The 20,396-nt window shown below is 36.9% G+C and overlaps 1 protein-coding gene across 4 annotated transcripts in view; it reads left to right on the top strand.

The window, feature by feature from the left end:
• COL8A1 (collagen type VIII alpha 1 chain) overlaps window positions 1-20,396 on the top strand; it is a 107,222-nt gene that overhangs the window by 60,147 nt on the left and 26,679 nt on the right. For all 4 annotated transcript variants that reach the window (XM_083361339.1, XM_083361336.1, XM_083361337.1 and 1 more), the window contains exon 2: window positions 18,126-18,240. The gene's annotated coding sequence lies outside the window, so the exon portion shown is untranslated. The remainder of the gene's footprint in view (window positions 1-18,125; window positions 18,241-20,396) is intronic.

Genomic DNA, 20,396 nt, shown 5'->3' with positions numbered 1-20,396 from the left:
CATATTTGTCCTAGCACTGCACAACGCAAGAATAGAGCCACTGCAGAACAGAGAAGGTTTATGGCAAGAACTATGAGAAATATAAAAATGAAAAACATAATTAAATTTTAAAAATTGCAATTGAAAACAAATAGCATTTTGCAACTATATTTTTAATTACAGTGTCTAGTTTGTACTCATGTTGTAGAATTATACAGTTAGAAGATGCCATGTAAACCATAAAGCTGGCTCTAATTATCCAGTTCAGTGCTACCCAGCCTCTGCTAGAATCCATTAACTGAAATGGAAGCACAAACATTCTTGATAACTGACTTAATGTTCAACTGTTATTATTATTATTAGGGAGGATTTTTTAAAATATTTAAACATAAAATTTTGAAATTTAAAAAATGATTATGACTGTGTAGCAAAAGAACATGCTTTGAAAAAATACTGTAGCAAACTATTTCCTTATCAGGAAGGCTTCATGTAAGTGAAATCCCAAGGATTTTTCAACTCAAAGATTACTTAATTTTTATATTTGCGTTGTTAACAGTGCCATTGGAAATGTCATTATAAGAGGCATCAGGGATTACATAACATTTCTAGGTGACATTTGCAACAGCCACAAAATATTTCTTAATTTTAAAAAATGATTTAAATTTTGTAATTCAGTATTTTCAGTATTTAGTATTTCAGATTTCAACTCATAAAACTTTGGAGCAAGGGTACTGGCATTTCATATAAAATCATGTGATAAAATCCAGCTGCTTTCTAAGATGGCTGGGCTAATTTAAAAAAAAAGGCCATTCTTAACTACTACAGTTAAAATATAGTGTTATTTGCAAGACAAACATGTTATGTCAATTAAATGTCATAAATACCTATAAGAATCCAAGAAACTGGAGGCCATAGAGATAATGAGAACACTTTTGTCAGGATCCCTAGATATAGTATCTGCTCTTCCTCTGAACTGTAATTGTTAGAATTCTCTGAGGAAAAGAAAAGAATTGGCTATAAAACCAGTCTACATCTATATCACGATTAAGTCATTAAATGGCGGTTAACCATGCAGTTTACTTCCACAGGATTTTAACTGACATAATTATTTTAAGTATCTTTCCAAATGTCCCATATAAACAAACATTTAAGTCATTTGAGTAGGTTATTCAACCCTTTCCTGACTTACTCATAATAAAATTCTTGAAAGTTTAATCAGTGTTTTTAATGGAAAATAGATAGGTCAGTGCATATTCATATTCATATTTCAACACATCATTTTATTTTTATTTCTTTTTCTCATGTTTGTATTAAGGTTACATAGAACAAATGCCATATTTTTTCCTCATTATTGACTCCAACATTCAAGAAAAAATGCAGACTGACAAATATACAGCTGTAGAAAAACAAGTTTAAGCAAAGTGTGTTAGGCCCACAGAAATTTCTAACTAAAATAGATTACAATTTCATTTGTTGTATCTTTCTATTGTATGCATGCTAAAATATTTTGTTTTACATGAATATAAATTAGAATTATTGGTTGAAAATGCAAAATAGTAATAAAAAGATTTAACATTTTATTTTTAATTTTATATATATATTGTGTTGTTGTTTACATTTTACATTTTTACAGTGGCGTAGCGTGGGTTGTCAGCACCCGGGGCAAGGCAAGTAATTTGCGCCCCCTAACCCGTGGATTTTAGCACTCGAGTCTCTTCCACTAGCTCAGGAATTCTGGGAGTTGAAGTCCATGAGTCATAAAAGAGCCAAGGTTGCCTACCCTTGAGTTAGGTTCAAGGCAAAAAAGGGTCTCTGGAGAAGAGGGAAAATGCTAGTTTAAAACTGAAACAAGGCAACTTTAAGATGCCTCAGCTGTGATTTAGGATGAGACAAAGAGAGGACATGGCGTTGAAAATGGTTAATGGGGCATGTTTGTTCCACTCTTAGTGGATGTCAAGATAAACCCCACGAGAGAATGACCTTACAACAGATGTGAATAGGCTTGGACTACGTTTGTAGATTGAGTGCATACAGCACATGGAGCGATGATGGGCTTCATCAAGATTTATGATCCCACAATTGGCTAGTTTTCTCCATCTTGTCCTAAACCCTGGATACCAACCACGGTTTATGGCTTAGCATGTGGTGTGGGGTGACCCAACATGTTAGGCAACAAACAATGACTTCCAACTTACAATGCCTCAGCTTCCCAAGGTTATTCCAAAGCCGGAAAAGCCAACCAACCCACCCTGCAGCTTTGCCTGCTTAGGCTGAACCCCAGGAGTTCATACTTGCTGTGGCGCCTGACCTATTTTCTGCCCAGACGCTGCTTATCCAAGCCAAGCCGCCTCCTTCTCTTTGGCACCTCGCCCCAAAGATTCGCCGGACTGGCTGGAAACTCTCGCTGCTGGCGACGTGTGTCGGGGGGCGTCCCGATCGCCTCCTGCAGGGGGAACCGAGTGGCCACAGAGAGTCAATACGGCAGGAGGAGGAGGAGAAGGAGGAGGAGGAGGAGCAGCAACCTGCCGCAGGTGCGGCGACTGCAGTTGTTACCTTTACCTCCGGGAAAGGAGGAGATGGGGGCGGGAGCTAGGTCGGGGGGGCCGGGCTTGCAGGTTGAGAGCCAAGCGGAGGAGAGCTGCGGCGGGAGAAAGAGAGGGAGGCGAGATGCCGCCAAGCCTCCCCACCCCCACCCGAGAAAGGAGGCGATCCGCAGCCGCGAGAGGACGGGATCCCGCTCTGGCTGGGCGCAGCGAATGCGGTTGCTTTCTACGCTCCTCCCACTCGCTCGCTCCTCCGACCCTCGGCGAAGCAGAATCGTCCCCCTCCGGCGAGCTTAATGGGCGCCCCCCCAGATGTTGCGCCCGGTGCGGCCGCCCCCCCTGCACCCCCCACGCTACGCCACTGCATTTTTATATTTTATATATAGTATATTGCATATTTCAAATAGTAAGTAAAAATAATTTATTGGAACTCAAGTAAACATGCATTTGAAAAATCCTTAGTTTGGCCTGAAAATTCCCCATTGCTATTGGTAAACTTAATAGTAACTGATCAAAAATTTCTTTATATAATAATTATGAAGATTATGTCTGTGCAGAACTTTGTATATTTATGTTGCAATTATAACATTCATACTAACATATCCCGTATTTAATTTTTTAAAAAATATCTCAAGGTGGCAAACATCCTTATACTCCTTCCTCCTCCTATTTTTCCCATAACCATGTGGGCTGAATTGGGCTAACAGAGAGAGTGACTGGCCCAAAGTCACCCAGCGGGCTTTCACAACCTAATGCAGGACTAGAACTCACAATCTCCTGTTTACATGCCTGCTGCCTTAACAATCAAACCATCTGTTATACAGTATATCTAAATAGGACAGACACAGATGCATATTCTATTACTGATCATTACCCTAACATTCCCCAAATGTTATTTCCTTCTAATTCCAAATTAAACCTTGCCAAATATTTTGATATGAGGAAGCTTTTAATGATTGTACCCCCTTCATCTGGACTACAACTTTTTCATCACTTTTACCTCCCATTTCCATGTGTCGTGAGACTTTTCCTCTCTAATTTTCTATTATTGCATCTTGCCAATTGGTTATCTTTGTTGTTAATCTACAATGGGCTATTGCAGGGAATAAAATGGCAACTTGTTTACTTCTTTAGTGCTGTTCATTGTGTTCCAGATGTTTAAAAGAGCCAGACACTCAATAGTCATAGTTGTATTCAGGAATTATGCCTGAGCAGGAATCCATGCAAAAAGGGACAGGCCTACACACATGAATATCATGCCCAACGTTCCTATCTTGAACAGCCCCAAAAGATGGCTGCTAAACCTCTGCTGGAACACATATGAGGAAAGAGACCCCATCTTCTCCCTGAGTAACTGATGTCACTGTCACACTGATTTCCCAATTATGAAGGTTTCACCCCCAACATTCTGAATGTATAGGTAGTCCTCAACCTATTACCACAATTGGAACCAGAATTTCTATTGCTAAGTAAGGCAGTTAAATGAGTTACATCCAATTTTATGTCCATTTTTGCCACTGTTGTTAAGTGAATCAATGCAGTTGTTAAATGAATCATATGGTTGTTAAACAAATCCAGCTTCCCCCATTGACTTTGCTTGTCGGAAGCCAGCTGGGAAGCTCACAAATGGTGATCACATGATCCCAGGTATTGCAACCATCATAAATATGTGCCAGTTGTCTAAGCGCCCAAATTTTGATAATTTGACCATGGGAAATGCTGCAATGGTTGTAAGGGCAAAAATTGGCCATAAGTCATTTTTTTCAATGCCTTGTAACTTCAAACAGTCGATAAACAGATGGTTGTAAATTGTGAACCACCTATAGCCATCCTACAACTTAAATCCATTATTTTGTGTCCCTCTACTTACTATGTGGTCACAGAGAGCAGATTTTAATCTGTTGTGACATACTTTATGATAACATATCGCCACAAACTTTTCTTCTTAAGAATAAATCTTCTCAACTATTTGAGTACTTCTTTCTATGACTTTTAATTCCATGGCCATCCTCATTGGTCTTCACTGAACCTGCTTCTTAAAGTATGATGCTCACAACTGAACATAACACTCAAGGTGCGATGCAAAATAAAATTGAATGTTTTATAAGTGATAGTTCTAATGGTGCAGCCTAAAATTGTCTTTTCTCTAGTCACCTTATACAGATCATCCATTTTCAGTTTCTTCAAAATCTTTTTCATGAAAATCATTATCAAGACAGGTATTTCCCCTTAATATATCTGTGCAGTTGATTTTTTTTGCTTGTTTCCTATATGAAGAACTTCACATTTGTTTTTGTGCAGCCTGTGATAGCTTCTTCTACTGTGTCGACTTTTTTTACCCATTGAACTTCTTTGCAAATGTACTTTGAGTGTTTCCATTTGTTTCCCATTCCCATTCCCATGCTTTCCACTGACTTTTTTTTTTTTGTAGAACATAGAATAACAGGGCTGGATGCCCCCTGCTCAGGCAGACCTTATACCACTCCGGACAAATCAGAGGCATACACTGATGTAATATCACAATATAAACTACAAATGAAATCATAACCTCATGTTTTATTGGCTTTTTTAAAAAAAATCATTCGCTCCCTTTGGAAATTCACAGGAGACCTTTATTAAGTCACGTGTGGAAGTTGAATATGTCCTTTCTAAATGCAACACCCGCCTTCTCGTTCCAAGCCCTGCCTTTGCAACGCACGCAGCTCTTTTCCGGAAAACTTGACTTTTGTTGAAATGAATCCTGTTTATCATGCCCTAAGTTTAGTAAAATATTTCATTACAGTATCCTAACCCTGCTTTAAAATCTATTTCTCCTCTTTCTCTTCTTCCTAATATTCTTTCTACTATCTTCCCCATGGATTAACATCAAGTTTTCCTTCATGCAGTTCAAGAATTTCTTTGAAGGACTATACTAAGATGATCTTGTCTTCCAACAAATGTCTGGTAATTATTATTCCCTGTTCCTACTGCTCTTATCATGAAATTGTCCAATTTGTCTCTATGACCTTCTGAAGCCAAATCAAAATGATGGTTCACCATGCCAAAACAATTTGCCAGATAAATTTGCCAAACTAGAGTTTCCTGTTGTCATTTTATGTAGATAATTTTCTTTTTTACTCTATTTGGTAGATTTTCACTTAAAAACCATGACAACTTGAGTTTAGAGGATTCTATTTTATAGTTATTTTTTTCTGAAACATAATTGTTTTGGTTTTAGCTAATTAGTATAATGCAGAATTCAGATTTATATAAAATTGCATATGTTTGATTTCTCTGTTGATATTTTTAAAGTAGTTCCAGCAATGTAATTTATAATATACTTCAGAAGAATGGAGAAAGCTGGTCTATATTTTTATGACTAATTAAGAGTACAGTCCTTAAACCAAACATAGTCTTTCCTGCAGACTATCCTCTGAAGTGAGTCACATATAATGATAGATACAAGTTCTTTTTTCAAGGATTGTTACATGTATTAAAAGCCTGATTTACTTTCTATATCATTCATAGTACATAGTCTAAAACATTAAAATTTTGTGTTCTAATGTTCCAAACATTCTTTAGTGATTTACTTTACTAGATTTACTTTCTAGCAAGCACATTTAGAATTGACCAGTACAAAGTCAATTCTGCTATTGGCTGTTGTTTAACTCCTTCCCCCAAACCCAGAAAAACAGAAATATTTGTGTTTATAAAGTACCTACTGTAACAGATTTGCTGATAGGTAAAGAACATTGCAAACTCCAGAGGTATTTCTAGGAAATAAACATCATAGAATACTGTCAAAAATTCAAAAGTTGAACGCAGAAACCATAATCAGTCATGATGATGTGATAAGGGGAAAACAAAATGATTTTATGAAAATGTCTGTCTGAAGTAAATGCATTTAATTGCATTCAGAATTAGTGTAGCAAGATCAGTTTCCATATGTTCATAGCTCCCAATGTCCTTTTTATTGTTTGATTAAGTCTATAGCAAACAATTCTCTATTTTTATTTGAGAATAAGCGGCAGTATTTACACAGTAATATTTGAACTCTGAGACAGGAGAAGGTCAACATCTGTCTATTTATTAACCTCATCTTTAGTAGCTAGTCCCTACATATAAAGGTAAGTGCAAAGACTATCAAAATACAGCATAGCTGTGAAATGTCATATAAAATACAAAGTGAAGATGTGGACCACCTGTTTTATTTTATTTTTTAATAAGTAGCTTACGTTCAGTTTGTGATGGCTCTCAAATTGCTTTGCATGGTGTATCTAGCTTTCAGTTGCCAAATGACCATCTAGGCTGGGGTGGACAATATCAAAAACAACTACCTGTGTGATTTAGTGGCTAACCTAATTGATTAGGGAAAATCAGTTTCCGGCCTCCACTCTAGAGCTATTGTTTAATGCGTTGTTTCTTTCTGGATCTGAAACTGTCTTTGAGGGGACATAGTCGAAGATAATTTATTAGGCATGGGCACCAGTTCCAATCATATTTCTATACTGAACCCTGGAATCTATTAGCATTTAGAAGGTATAAAATCTATCTTGGTAGAGAGGCATAGGCATCTGGAGGAGGAATAAATGTGATAAAGGAAGAAAAGATATGACAATACAAGTTCTATCTCTTATAGACTTGTGTGTGACATAGTGAAACAAAAAGAAAAGGACTGATCTTGCATTATAAAGTTAAAATGCACCTTTTGGCATTAACAACAACAACACCAACAAGAAGAAGAACAACAACAATAAAAGTTGGAAGGGACCTTGGAGATCATCTAGCCAATCCTGCTCAGGCAGGAAATCCTACACCATTTCAGACAAATGGCTGTCCAGTCTCTTCTTAAAAACTTCCAGTATTGGAGCATTCACAACTTCTGGAGGCAAGCTGTTCCACTGATTAATTGTTTTAACTGTCAGAAAATTTCCCCCTAGTACTAGGTTGCTTCTTATCCTGCTTTCAGGTGCTTTGGAGAATAGCTTGACTCCCCCTTCTTTGTGGCAACCCCTGAGATATTGAAACACTGCTATCATAGAGATAGATTGAAAGGTAAATAAATGTCAGGCTCAAGGCACCAAGTATGATACAATGAGTTGTTCAAGTAATTTTTTATTGCTGTTCGCCCATAGACATAAATCTTGCCAGACTAAAGCACATTCTGTAGAACTACTGGATAAATTCTGTGAAAGGTTTAAGGAAGGATCCCTTCTGGGCCTCTTTCTGAATACCAAGGACTCAAGGCTGATTTGTGTCTTAGCTCCCTGAGAAAGAGCCTCTCCCTCCTCCAACCAAGTGCCAGAATCCACCACAATAAATGTTTAAACCTATTTATTTCTTACTCTTCAATGTACCATACTAATCAAGAACACAATAAGGTGAAATCAGACTGCATTCTCAACATGGGCAAGTATTAAGAAATGTTAATAAGATACTGCTCTGATTCCTTTATCAAAATCTGCACAAAGCACAGGAGACTGAAAAATTTTCTCTGGTAATTGGTTGTTCATGGCTTTCAGTAATAAGAAGTTATCTTTGGCAACAAAATCCTGGTAAAAATTGTATGTAATTTAATGCATATTCCCATGAATGTATAAATAGGTATAGTCCAGTGGTGGGATTCAAATATGTGAACAACCGGTTGTCTGTGTCGATACCACTTCTGGAAGTCCATTCTGGGCCTGGGCAACAAAAAATTAGCTACCAGTTCTGCCAAAGTTGTGCGAACCAGCTGAATCCCACCACTGGTACAGTCTAATGGCTGCAATATCAATTCAGTTACCAAAGTGTAATAAGAAATTGTCCTCAGCAGGCATGTGCTTCCCTCCTTCTCTAACAACCATAATTCTTGGCTCCTTAATCATTTATATTACTAATATGCAGTATGAAAGGGTCTCAGAACAAAGGTGGGATTCATTCTAAGGGCAATATAGGTCAGTGAATTAAAATTCAACTACTTAGTTTCCTATTCCTTGCCTGTAGCCAACTTAGCAGATTCATTTTGATAGGAATTGTATTCATCTATCACTACAGTTCTTTGAAGCAAAGCAACTAGATGTGACATTTGGTTTATCTTTCTCCAAATATTCTAATTCAGAGAACTTTACATGCATCCAACACCAGGAACCCCCCTTAATTCATCATCTGAAGAATGTAATCATGATTTGAGTCATCCCAAATGTGACTTCTATTATCCCACTTACTTGGTCTCTCTCTATATATATAATTTCTGTTCAGTCATGCCCAAGTCTCGAAGACTACCTGGACAAGCACCCACAGTTTTCTTGGCAAGTTTATTTCAAAAGTGGTTTGCCATTCCTTTCTTCCTAGGCCTGAGAGAGAATGATCTACTCAAGGTCACCCAGCTGGCTTTGGCCTAAGAGAGGACTAAAACTCACAGTCTCCCAGTTTTTAGTCTAATGCTTTAACTACTATACCAAAGTGTCTCTCAAACATGCATACATGCATACATATACATTGTTGTTGTTAGATGCAAAGTCGTGTCTGATCGATTGTGACCCCATGGGCAACATTCCTCCAGGCCTTCCTGTCCTCTACCATCTTCTGGAGTCCATTTAACTCACACCTACTGCTTCAGTGACTCCATCCAGCCACCTCATTCTCTGTCGTCCCCTTCTTCTATTGCCCTCAATCTTTCCCAGCATTAGGCTCTTTCCCAGTGAGTCCTTCCTTCTCATTAGGTGGCCAAAGTATTTGAGTTTCAACTTCAGGATCTGGCTTTCTAAAGAGCAGTCAGGGTTGATCTCCTCTAGGACTGACCGGTTTGATCACCTTGCAGTCCAAGGGACTCGCAGGAGTCTTCTCCAGCAGCATAGTTCTCAGTTCTTTGGCACTCAGCCTTTCTTATGGTCCAACTTTCACAGCCATACATTGCAACTAGGAAGACCATAGCCTTGACTATACGCACTTTTGTTGGCAGGGTGATTTCTTTGCTTTATAGTGTGCTGTCTAGATTTGCCATGGCTTTCCTCCCCAGGAGAAAGCGTCTTTTAATTTCTTGGCTGCAGTCCCTATCTGCAGTGATCTTGGAGCCAAGGAAAATAAAATCTGTCACTACCTCCATTTCTTCCCCATCTATTTGCCAGGAATTGAGAGGGCCAGATGCCATGATCTTGTTTTTTTAATGTTAAGTTTCAACCCAACTTTTGCACTCTCCTTCTTTACCCGCAACAAGAGGCTCTTTAGTTCCTCTTCACTTTCTGCCATTAGAGTGGTATCATCTGCATATCTTAGGTTGTTGATTTTTCTCCCAGCAATCTTAATTCCAACTTTTGATTCATCTAGCCCTGCCTTTCTCATGATGTGCTCTGCATATAAGTTAAAAAGGCAGGGCAACAGTATACAGCCTTGCTGGACTCCTTTCCCAATTTTGAACCAATCAGTGGTTCCGTGTCCAGTTCTCACTGTTGCTTCTTGAGCCACATATAGGTTTCTCAAGAGACAAATAAGATGGTCTGGTACTCCCATCTCTTTAAGAACTTGCCACAGTTTGTTGTGATCCACACAATGAAAGGCTTTAGCATAGTCAATGAAGCAGAAGTAAATGTTTTTCTGGAACTACCTAGCTTTCTCCAGCTTGGCAATTTGATCTCTAGTTCCTCTGCCTGTTCGAAATCCTGCCTGTACTTCTGGTAGTTCTCGAGCCACATACTGCTAGAGACTAGCTTGTAGGATTTTAAGCATAACTTTACTAGCATGGGAAATGAGTGCAATGGTGCGATAGTTTGAACATTCTTTGGCACTGCCTTTCTTTGGAATTGGGATGTAAACTGATCTTTTCCAAGCCTTTAGCCACTGTTGAGTTTTCCAAATTTGCTGGCAAATTGAGGGCAGCACTTTTACTGCATCATCTTTTAAGATTTTGAATAGCTCAGCTGGAATACTGTCACCTCCACTAGCTTTGTTGTTGCTCAGCTTTCCTAAGGCCCACTTCACTTCACATTCTAGGATGTCTGGCTCGAGGTCAGTGACCACCTCATCGTGGTTATCAGGGATGCGAAGCTCATTCTTGTATAGTTCTGTGTAATTTTGCCACCTCTTCTTAATCTCTTCTGCCTCTGTTAGGTCCCTGCCATTTTGGTTCTTTATCATGCCCATTTTTGCATGAAACGTTCCCTTCATCTCTCCAATTTTCTTGAAGAGATCTCTGGTCCTCCCTATTCTATTGTTTTCTTCTATTTCTTTGCACTGTTCATTTAAGAAGGCATTCTTATCTCTTCAAGCTATTCTTTGGAATTCTGCATTCAATTGGGTGTATCTTTCTTTTTCTCCCTTGCCTTTCGCTTCCCTCCTTTCCTCAGCTATTTGCAAAGCTTCCGCAGACAGACATTTTGCTTTCTTGCATTTCTTTTTCTTTGGGATGGTTTTGGTTGCTACCTCTTGTACAATGTTGCAAACCTCTGTCCATAGTTCTTCAGGCACTCTGTCTATCAGATCTAATTCCTTAAATCTATTTGTAACCTCTACTGTATATTCATCAGGGATATGATTTAGTTCATATCTGAGTGGCCTAGTGTTTTTCCTTACTTTCTTCAGTTTAAGCCTAAATTTTGCAACAAGAAGCTCATGGTCTGAACCATAGTCAGCTCCTGGTCTTGTTTTTACTGACTGTATAGAACGTCTCCATCTTTGGCTGCAGAACACATAGTCAATCTGATTTCTGTGTTGACCGTCTGGTGATGTCCATGTGTAGAGCCGTCTCTTGGGTTGTTGGAAAAGAGTGTTTGCTATGACCATTGTATTCTCTTGACAAAATTCTATCATCCTGTGCCCTGCTTCATTTTGTACTCCAAGGCCAAACTTGCCTGTTATTCCGGTTATCTTTTGGCTTCCTACTTTAGCATTCCAATCCCCCATGATGATAAGGACATCATTTTTTGGTGTTAGTTCTATAAGGTGCTGTAGGGCTTCATAGAACCGGTCAATTTCATCCTCTTCAGCACCGGTGGTTGGGGCATAGACTTGGACTACTGTGATATTGAATGGTTTGCCTTGGATTCAAATTGAGATCATTCTGTCATTTTGGGGATTGTATCCCACTATTGCTTTTCCTATTCTTTTATTGACTATGAAGGCTATTCCATTTCTTCTGAGGGATTATTGCCCGCAGTAGTATACCTGATGGTCATCTGAATTAAATTCACCCATTCCTGTCCATTTTAGTTCACTGATTCCTAAGATGTCGATGTTCAGTCTTGTCATCTCTTGTTTGACCACGTCCAGCTTTCCTTGATTCATGGATGTTACATTCCAGGTTCCTATGGAGAAAAATCTTTACAGCATCTGACTTTGCTTTCACCACCAGATACAACCACAGCTGAGCGTCCTTTTGGCTTTGGCCCAGTCGCTTCATTCTTTCTGGCGCTACTAGTACTAGCCCTCTGCTCTTCCCCAGTAGCATATTGGATGGCTTCTGACCTGAGAGGCTCATCTTCCAGCGTCATATCTTTTTGCCTTTTGGTGCTGTCCATGGAGTTTTCATAGCAAAGATACTGGAGTGGGCTGCCATTTCCTTCTCCAGTGCATCACGTTTTGTCAGAACTCTCTGCTATGACCTGTCCTACTTGGGTGCCCCTGCACAGCATAGCTCATAGCTTCATTGCATTATGCAAGCCCCTTTACCATGACAAGGCAGTAATCCATGAAGGGGTACATATACATATATAGTACAAAATAATGGAAAGCAATATTCTGTAAATTTATGATTTAAGATAATACTATACAAATAATAAAAAGTAGCGCAACAAAACTATGTCTGTCCTTTCTCTCTTTCAGTTAGTCCATGCTGTGGAATGTAAATCTCAAGTCAAGCTCCATCTCATGTGGTTAATTGATCCATTCATATTGAATTCTATCAGGGTGCCAGGGGTTGTGGGAAGGGTAAACAGGTAAAGATAGAATGTGCATTTACTGTAGATCTAGTCCTGTCTAGTACTTGAAGATCAACCATGGTTGACTAGATGCTGTCTTTATTAATAGTTTATATCAATAATAGTTTATATACCATGAGAACAAATGCAATTGAAATATGGAACAAACTGATGTTAAGTACTATGAACTATTAGTTTACAGAATGGATGATTTCAATTATTTGCTACAATTACCCTAGATTTGAATCTTTAAATTCACCCATTCACAGTCATGTTGCTTCTAATATCATAACATTTTGCAGTGTAATGTGTGTTTAAATTATGAATGTTGAATAAATAATATGCAAAAATAAGGTGTGAAAGTTTGAGGCTAACATTACTTCCTGCAAATACATAATTTTTGATTGCATATGGCAGGAAATGGATTACATAAAAACTTTGGGTCAAATTATATTTGGTAAATGCTCAGATACTTTTATTCTGAAACTTAATAATTAGCAGGGTAAGTAGGAATGGACTTTATGAACTAAATAAAAAGATTATTTAAAAAAACTGTTGCAGAAAACTATCAGTTTAAAATATTAACAATTTGTATTACTTACAGAATACTGTTTGTAATTGATTTCTGGGTGCAATTCAAGATGCAGATTATTTCCTTTAAAGCTCTAAATCACATGGGGCCAGGTTATTTCACTGCCACTCCCTGAGGTTATCAACAAATCCCACCCAATGAGATACAGTTTTTGTGCTCCATAGCTCTTCCCATCTGATGGGATCTTGGAGACAGCTTTATCTGTGGATGCCCCAGCTCTTTGGAACAGTCTGTATCCTGAGATTCAGATGCCCCCACCCTATTGGTTTCCAGAAGGCTATGAAAACCTCCATAGCCTACATAGAAGCATTTTACGATGCCTCTTCAATCCAGGCATTGGACTGTGGAAGTGAAAAATGTAAATGTAGAGTCAGTGATACGTTGAAGCACTCTGATGAGATATACTATATTGTTATGGGGGTTGGGGGTTATATTTAATCTGATTTTATGGAAGGTTCTTGTGAACCACCCAGTATTGTCATAAATAAGAAATAATTTTAATTAATAAATAAGAAAAGAAAGGGCAAGAAAAAAAGACAGGATACCCCAGTAGAATGAGCTAACTAAAGAAACATTGCAGGATTGTTCCCCTAACCAGAAAAATTCTAAGTGATCCAAACCAGTGCAAAAGATGGGTACTTTTGCTACAGACTTGAAATATCTGGTGATCTTAAGCAGTGATTTAAACAGGGTATTCAAAATTTTGCAGTCTGGTTCAGATTTTATAAAATTAACCATCAAAAATGGGATTGTCCTGCTAACTCTTTATAGGCTGAATTATTTCCAAAATCGTCTGACAATGTTTCCATCCCAAGTATTATTTTCTCTCTAAACAGTTTAATTTAGAAAGGAACCTATTGTATTTTGTTGTATTAAAGATGACTGTTTTGATGATTAAATGCGTTACTTGTAGAAATTGCTAGCATTTTCTATTTGCCAGATTATTTTATTAATTGTGAATATGACCCAACAGAGTTTAAACAGTTTACTAAGCTGCTATGAATATCACTTTATCTACAAGCTACATAATTGCAAACAGTCCATCTGTTATTTGTGTCGATTTATTATAGAATAACTAATGAACATAGTGTTCTCAGACAACAATCCTAAAGTTGCTAGTAATGTCTCACTACATGTGATGGGACATAGTTTTGAGTTCTGGACTGCACAGAATTCAGTTCATACTTGCAGAAATCACTGTGTGCTCACACTCCTGAATCTGAGAAATAAAATGAAAAAGAGCTGATACTAGGAAGATAACCTCCTCGATGCAAGACACAATTCTGTGTTATATTATAATAAGTCTTTGCAGACTATTTAAATAAAATTATAATATGTTGGCAATTTATCAAGAAGACACATTACTTAATAGCTGTAATGATTCCATGACAATAAAGGAAGAGATAATGTTTTCTAGAAACAGAATGATATTCTATGGAAGAAGAAGTAACAATGGTTCTTAATCTAGGTTTTGGGAGGTGGGGTGAAGAAATTATCCCTATTGGCAATGAAAAGCATCAGGAATATTAAAAGGGAAACCTAGCTTTGCTCAGATTTTGAGTAAGCTAATGCAGAGCCAAAAATAAATAAACAAGCCTTTCCTATAAGACAGATCAAGGGATGATTCTGAAATGAGACAAAGCTTCCTCGTAGAATTACTTTGACCATGCTGAATGGATTACAAAGTATTTCTACTTGGATCCCATTGAATCAAAGTAAAGATTTAAACAAGACATACTACTTTCAATGGTAATAATATTTACCAAGTTAGTTTACCTAATCAATTGCTTTTTAAAAAAAAATGATGCCAGGAGATGCAACAACCTCCTTGTATTTGTTGCCCTGTGATATTCTTTGTTTGATATATTTAATACTGCAAGTAAGAGGCCAAGCTTATGAATCTCACTGGGATTCACTTCTGAGGAGAAATGTTTAAAATCTGTTTATATTATTTGTACACAATACAATTGGCTTGTGAATGAAGACTGGCTTAACTAGCTATCTCACCAGCTGCAAAGTACACAATGACATTAATTCATTACTTTGCTTTAAAAAACCAACAGACTCAAAATAATGTAGCATTTGTATCTCTGGGTGGGTCTACATGGTGTTATGAACTATAGTGTAATTTGTTTGGTTTTGTCTTTGGTTTTGTGTATTTTATAAACAATGGTTTACAGCTTAGCAAAATTAAGCTATAGAGGTGAAGTAAAGAATTAACAAAATAAAATGCTTTGTTCTCTCTGACTGACTAAAACTTTTATATAAATTACATTTGAAATATTAGACAGGATTCTAATTAAATAATACTTCTGGATATCCTTCTTATGTTCACATTCTGAACTTTATAATAAGGTCTTCTGTCAGACAGAATACACAATTACAAATGTTTTTCTGGATTAAGAAAACCTCACATATGCATAGTACTGGCCAATGGATCAGAGTAATATTTCATTATTATAAACAATAAAACAGCACACGTTTTTCTGGTATACATGTTCCTTTTACTGTTACAATACTCCACAACTTTGTACAGGCAAGGGAGCATAATAAGAAATATACCAACTCTGAGGGGATAGAGCAGGGGTAGGCAACCTTGGCTCTTTTATGACTTGTGGACTTCAATGCTCAGAATTCCTGAACCAGCCATGCTGACTCAGGAATTCTGGGAGTTGAAGTCCACAAGTCAGTATCATGTCTTCTCAGAATTATGTGGTACAATTCTTCCTGTGCTCCAGGAAATATCAGGATCTCTTACCACAGCCTCTGAAACATGGAGGCTATTTCAGTGACTCCATATGCTTCTAAGATATTTGCATTCCTCCTTGGAAGGATCCCTATCAACAAGATATACATAATAAACACAAGAGGAAATATGCCCCCCCCCAGACAATCATCTAATTTGACTGAATGTTGGACTTGCTTTCTGTAAGATATGAAGCCGTCATAACAGTATTTTTCTAAACATATTTATATAATTATTTTAGCTCAGTGTTTACTTTTTAGGTAGTACTTAAGATTCCTGCCTTTTACATATAAGTGTGTTAGTATAATTACATTCAATGGAATTTTTCTTCATAAAAGTTTCAATAAACTAATTTTGAAGATAATTTACACATAGCCATTTCTACAACAGTTTGTACATGCAAACTTAATATAGTTCATTCTTTAAATCTCTGTGTCTACTCTCCTCCTTTTCTGCAGAAAGCAAAAGAAAGGTAATTGTTTGAGTTCAAAAACTGACACGTTTTCTCTTGCAAAATGATGCCATTATGGACATCAACAAATGATTAAGAATTACAGGTTTACATAGAAATCCAGGCATCCATCAATCTTGTCTCAATAATTTGAATAAAACAGGGTATATGAAAAGTGAATATTTATAAAATACTACATTACTGAGTGCATTATGCAGTAAATGAATATATTATATAAGTTGAAGACAACAGAGTATGTTGGGCATGCATAAAAACTATATATTTAGGAAGAGTGCTATTTAACAATATATTTTTTAAATCTTAAAAAGGCAAAAAAAACCTGATGTATTCTTTAACATCCTCCAGCATCTGCAAGCAGGGGGCTCTAAGAGCAGTTGCAGGATTGCAAATGAAGAGCTATCCTTTTGTACATGCTTTCGATATCAACAATGGTTAAAAAACAAAGCAGAACTTTGCACTGTCACAACTGCCATACTGCTTTGCCACCAACATGGATGCTGCTGGATGTAAAAAAATAATCAATTATTTTATATGATCCTGACACAGACCTCATTTAATTTAATTTCTACATTTCTACATTCATGCTATTATACTGTTCAAACTGAAATTGTGCACACATCATTTTATGTTTATCTGCACAGTTGTAACTATCTGATAGCCAGCTTCTACACTCACTTGAACAGTTCTTCATCTGAGTGATTCCTTCTTCTGACTGCTAAATTTACCTTCCAATGTTTTATTTATTTATTTATTTATTTATTTAATTGGATTTGTATACCGCCCTATTCCCGTAGGACTCAGGGCGGTTTACAGGGCAGTTAAAACCATGAATACAAAAAATTAAAAACAAATAAAACAATTAAATTAAATTCAAGCCCCAAGAGTAAATCTAAAACCCAGTTAAATTAACAACCCCACAGTCTGGACCAAACAGATCGAAGAGCCAAGTTTTCAGGTCCCGGCGAAATGAGCGAAGGTCGGGGGCAGTCCTAAGTTCTGTGGGTAGTTGGTTCCATAGGGCAGGCGCACCCACAGAGAACGCCCTTCCCCTGGGAATAACCCGCCAGCATTCATTAACCAGCGGTACCCTGAGAAGGCCCTCCCTGTGGGGGCGCACAGGTGTTCCCTTAGATAGTCCGGACCCAAGCCATTTAGGGCTTTATAGGTCATTACCAGCACCTTGAATCTCACCCGGAGGGCAACCGGAAGCCACATGTTTTTTTCCAGGCATGGAACAAAGCACAGGCATGTCAAGAGTTTTGATACAACCTCATACCTTTGTTTTGTTTTTGGAATCAAGTGGATAGTTATGCTTGGTGTAGACTAGCTGAGATGGTGTGGGAATTGCATGTTAAATAAATGGGTAGTGAGGAGACTGTTCTCAATTGCATGCCTACCAGTCTAACTAATAAATTAGTGGCCTTTTAAAAAAATACTTTCATTGGGAAAGTTAAAGTTTATCTGGATGGCAGGTTGTAGTTGATTCTCTGTATTGTACTTCTAATTGGCAGGCATAGCCTTATCTATAAAAGAAAGCAAGAAAAGTTTGTGAATGATGTTAGAATTGTGAACACAAAAGCTAATCATGGCTACTAGTGCTGGTGAGAATTTAAGTGTGAACATTTGCTGTCACAATGTTGACCTTTTAGAACACATTTAAAGTACAAAATCTCTATATTGGTTTGTTGAACTTCTTTGGAAGATTTTTTCCCCTTTTTTAGGATTTACCATATAATGTTGATTTCAGTATGCTGTGATCTGCTTTCTACATTACTTAATGGTTTTGATAATTTTTTTCACTTCATCTTAATTATAAATAATTAAATAAAATAATTTTAGCAATTTCTGGTTGGACATACTAATGTTTTAAAATTGACCATAATTTTATTTCTAATTTTCAATTTATTTATTTTTTTCAAAGGTAGTGGTGATAAAAATACCTTTCCTTGCTTATCAGAATCTAACAAAAGAAGCCAGACCTCTGAAAATCCTAGTGCACTGATCCATATCTCAATCCATTTCACCAAAGTTATAAAGTAAGTATATCCAAAAACTTTTAAAATACAAAATGTAAATGTAATTGGAAATTTATAAATAAATATAATGTACAAATATGATTTGTACAACTTCCAAATTTGACCTGGCAGCAGAACCTATTAATAAACATAAAGAAATTTGAATGAAATAGTTCATTGCTCAAAAGGCTTTTATAATCTTCATTCCATCTCCAAAATAGAAAACATGAAAATAATTCTTGAAAACCTGATTCCCATGAGGGAAACTACTTTTAATCAAGACAAGGGTACACAACATGTAAAATAGGGCTGTATACTCTCAAATACAAAGCTGTTATCTAATTGATTTAGTCTAGTTGATGCAAACCAATTGTTACCTTTTTTTTTAACAATGCCATCTGATCATACAGGGGTATGTCCAGATCCACTGTACTTCCAGTGATCGGCTGCCTGGTTATTTCTGGGCAGTCATCACCATACACAGAGGATGTTATAGGTCCTGGCAAGCCCAGGTGTCTGCAAAGTCCGGGACAGCCAATAATACTGCTTTTTTCCTCCTCATCCTGAAGATCTCATCCAGCAGCTATAACTGGACAATTCTGTACTGTAGTCTTTCTTATGGTGGGGCATGGTGGCTGCTCCCTCTGTTTCTCCTTTAGCTTTTTTTCTAATCTAGTTCTCCATAGTTCTCCAGATGATGGAGCCACCTTCTCAGCTCACACTTGCATTGTGTCTCTAAATAACCAAGCCTTATGACTATAGAAAGTCCAGAAACTATTGCTTTTGCCACTACCATCTTCATTCCTGAAACCACAGCTCTTCCTATCACTCACTTTGGCTACTAGTTTTCCCTAATTTAGTTAATACTTATACCCAAACCCTTTTTTATTACACAAACACACAGAGAGAGAGCTCATGTCTGTTGAATTGTTACACTTCTGTTTTGAAAATCGGCAACACATATTTCCTGCTTTCTTGAGTGACCCTATAAAACTATAGGCCTGAAATCTATTTACACGGGAGCTAAGAATGAAAAACAATTCAATGGCTCATCATCATCATCATCAATCATCATCATCATCATCATCATCACAGGATTAAGACAAAACAAAAACAAAAACACCTCTATCCCGTCCCTCAACAGCTCCATAAGTTTTTTTTAAAAAATATTCATTGCTGCTGTTTTGAATGAATGAAGATTAAACTGAAAAACAAAAACATGGAAATAAGGGTGAATGGATTTAGTAGAAGGGAATTATGGTTGGATGGAAGCAATAAAGCTGATGAAGAACAAAAGGCAAAGGATGAAGCAGTCCATGAAAGTGTGGGGAAGCAAAGCTGTCTTGCAATGTTAAACAAGTGTGCAGAAATACAAGCGACAGTGTTGGTGTAATTTTATTTTCTTTTATTTACTATTTGCCACTCAGTTTCTGCATTCTGTAAAACATGGCTTATTCCAAAATGGAATTTGGGTGTGTGTGTGAATATGTAATATAGGCACAGTATTTAGAGCAAAGAGAAAGAAAACAAGTTTTATTAGGCTTCTAAACAATATTGAACATAACGATTAGTAGCATTGAGTGGATAAGGAGCACTTACTTTACCAAAGTTTATTGTTGCTCAATTTTTTATTTTGTACTTAAGATGTAATAAACTGACAATTTTATAACTTGCTGGCTATTTGGAGAAAATAAGTACAGTGAAATTTAGTTTTGCAAGGCATTGGAGGAATTCTAGTATACAAATGTATGGAACTTATTTCTATGAAGTTGATTTTGTTCTATTTATACAAATACCATTTAGCTAAATGGGTCAACCTACCATATATGATGCAAGTCTTCTTTTTAAAAAAATATGATCCTGAATTATAAAGTTTATTTTATGAGCCATAATTTTTGAGATTTGATGAATCACTGTGCTTTTTATGTAGAACAGAAGAAATATCACAAACCATAATTACTTTTTTAAAAAAATTGTAATTGGAATACTTTAAATAAATAGACATTAGCTCATAGTGTCCGTAGTCTTTATAAACCTATGACTATTGTCTGGTCCTAAGTGAGACTTTTGGAAGAAACATTTATTTTGCTAAGAAAACACTTCCTATATTCTGTATCAGAGAGAGAGGGAACTAGAATATGTTGGAAGAAAAATACATATAATTTTCTTTTTCAGAT

This window comes from Vipera ursinii, assembly GCF_947247035.1.
Source record: "Vipera ursinii genome assembly, chromosome: 4".
Classification (NCBI taxonomy): Eukaryota; Metazoa; Chordata; class Lepidosauria; order Squamata; family Viperidae; genus Vipera; species Vipera ursinii.
This window is presented reverse-complemented; position numbering and strand designations above follow the sequence as displayed.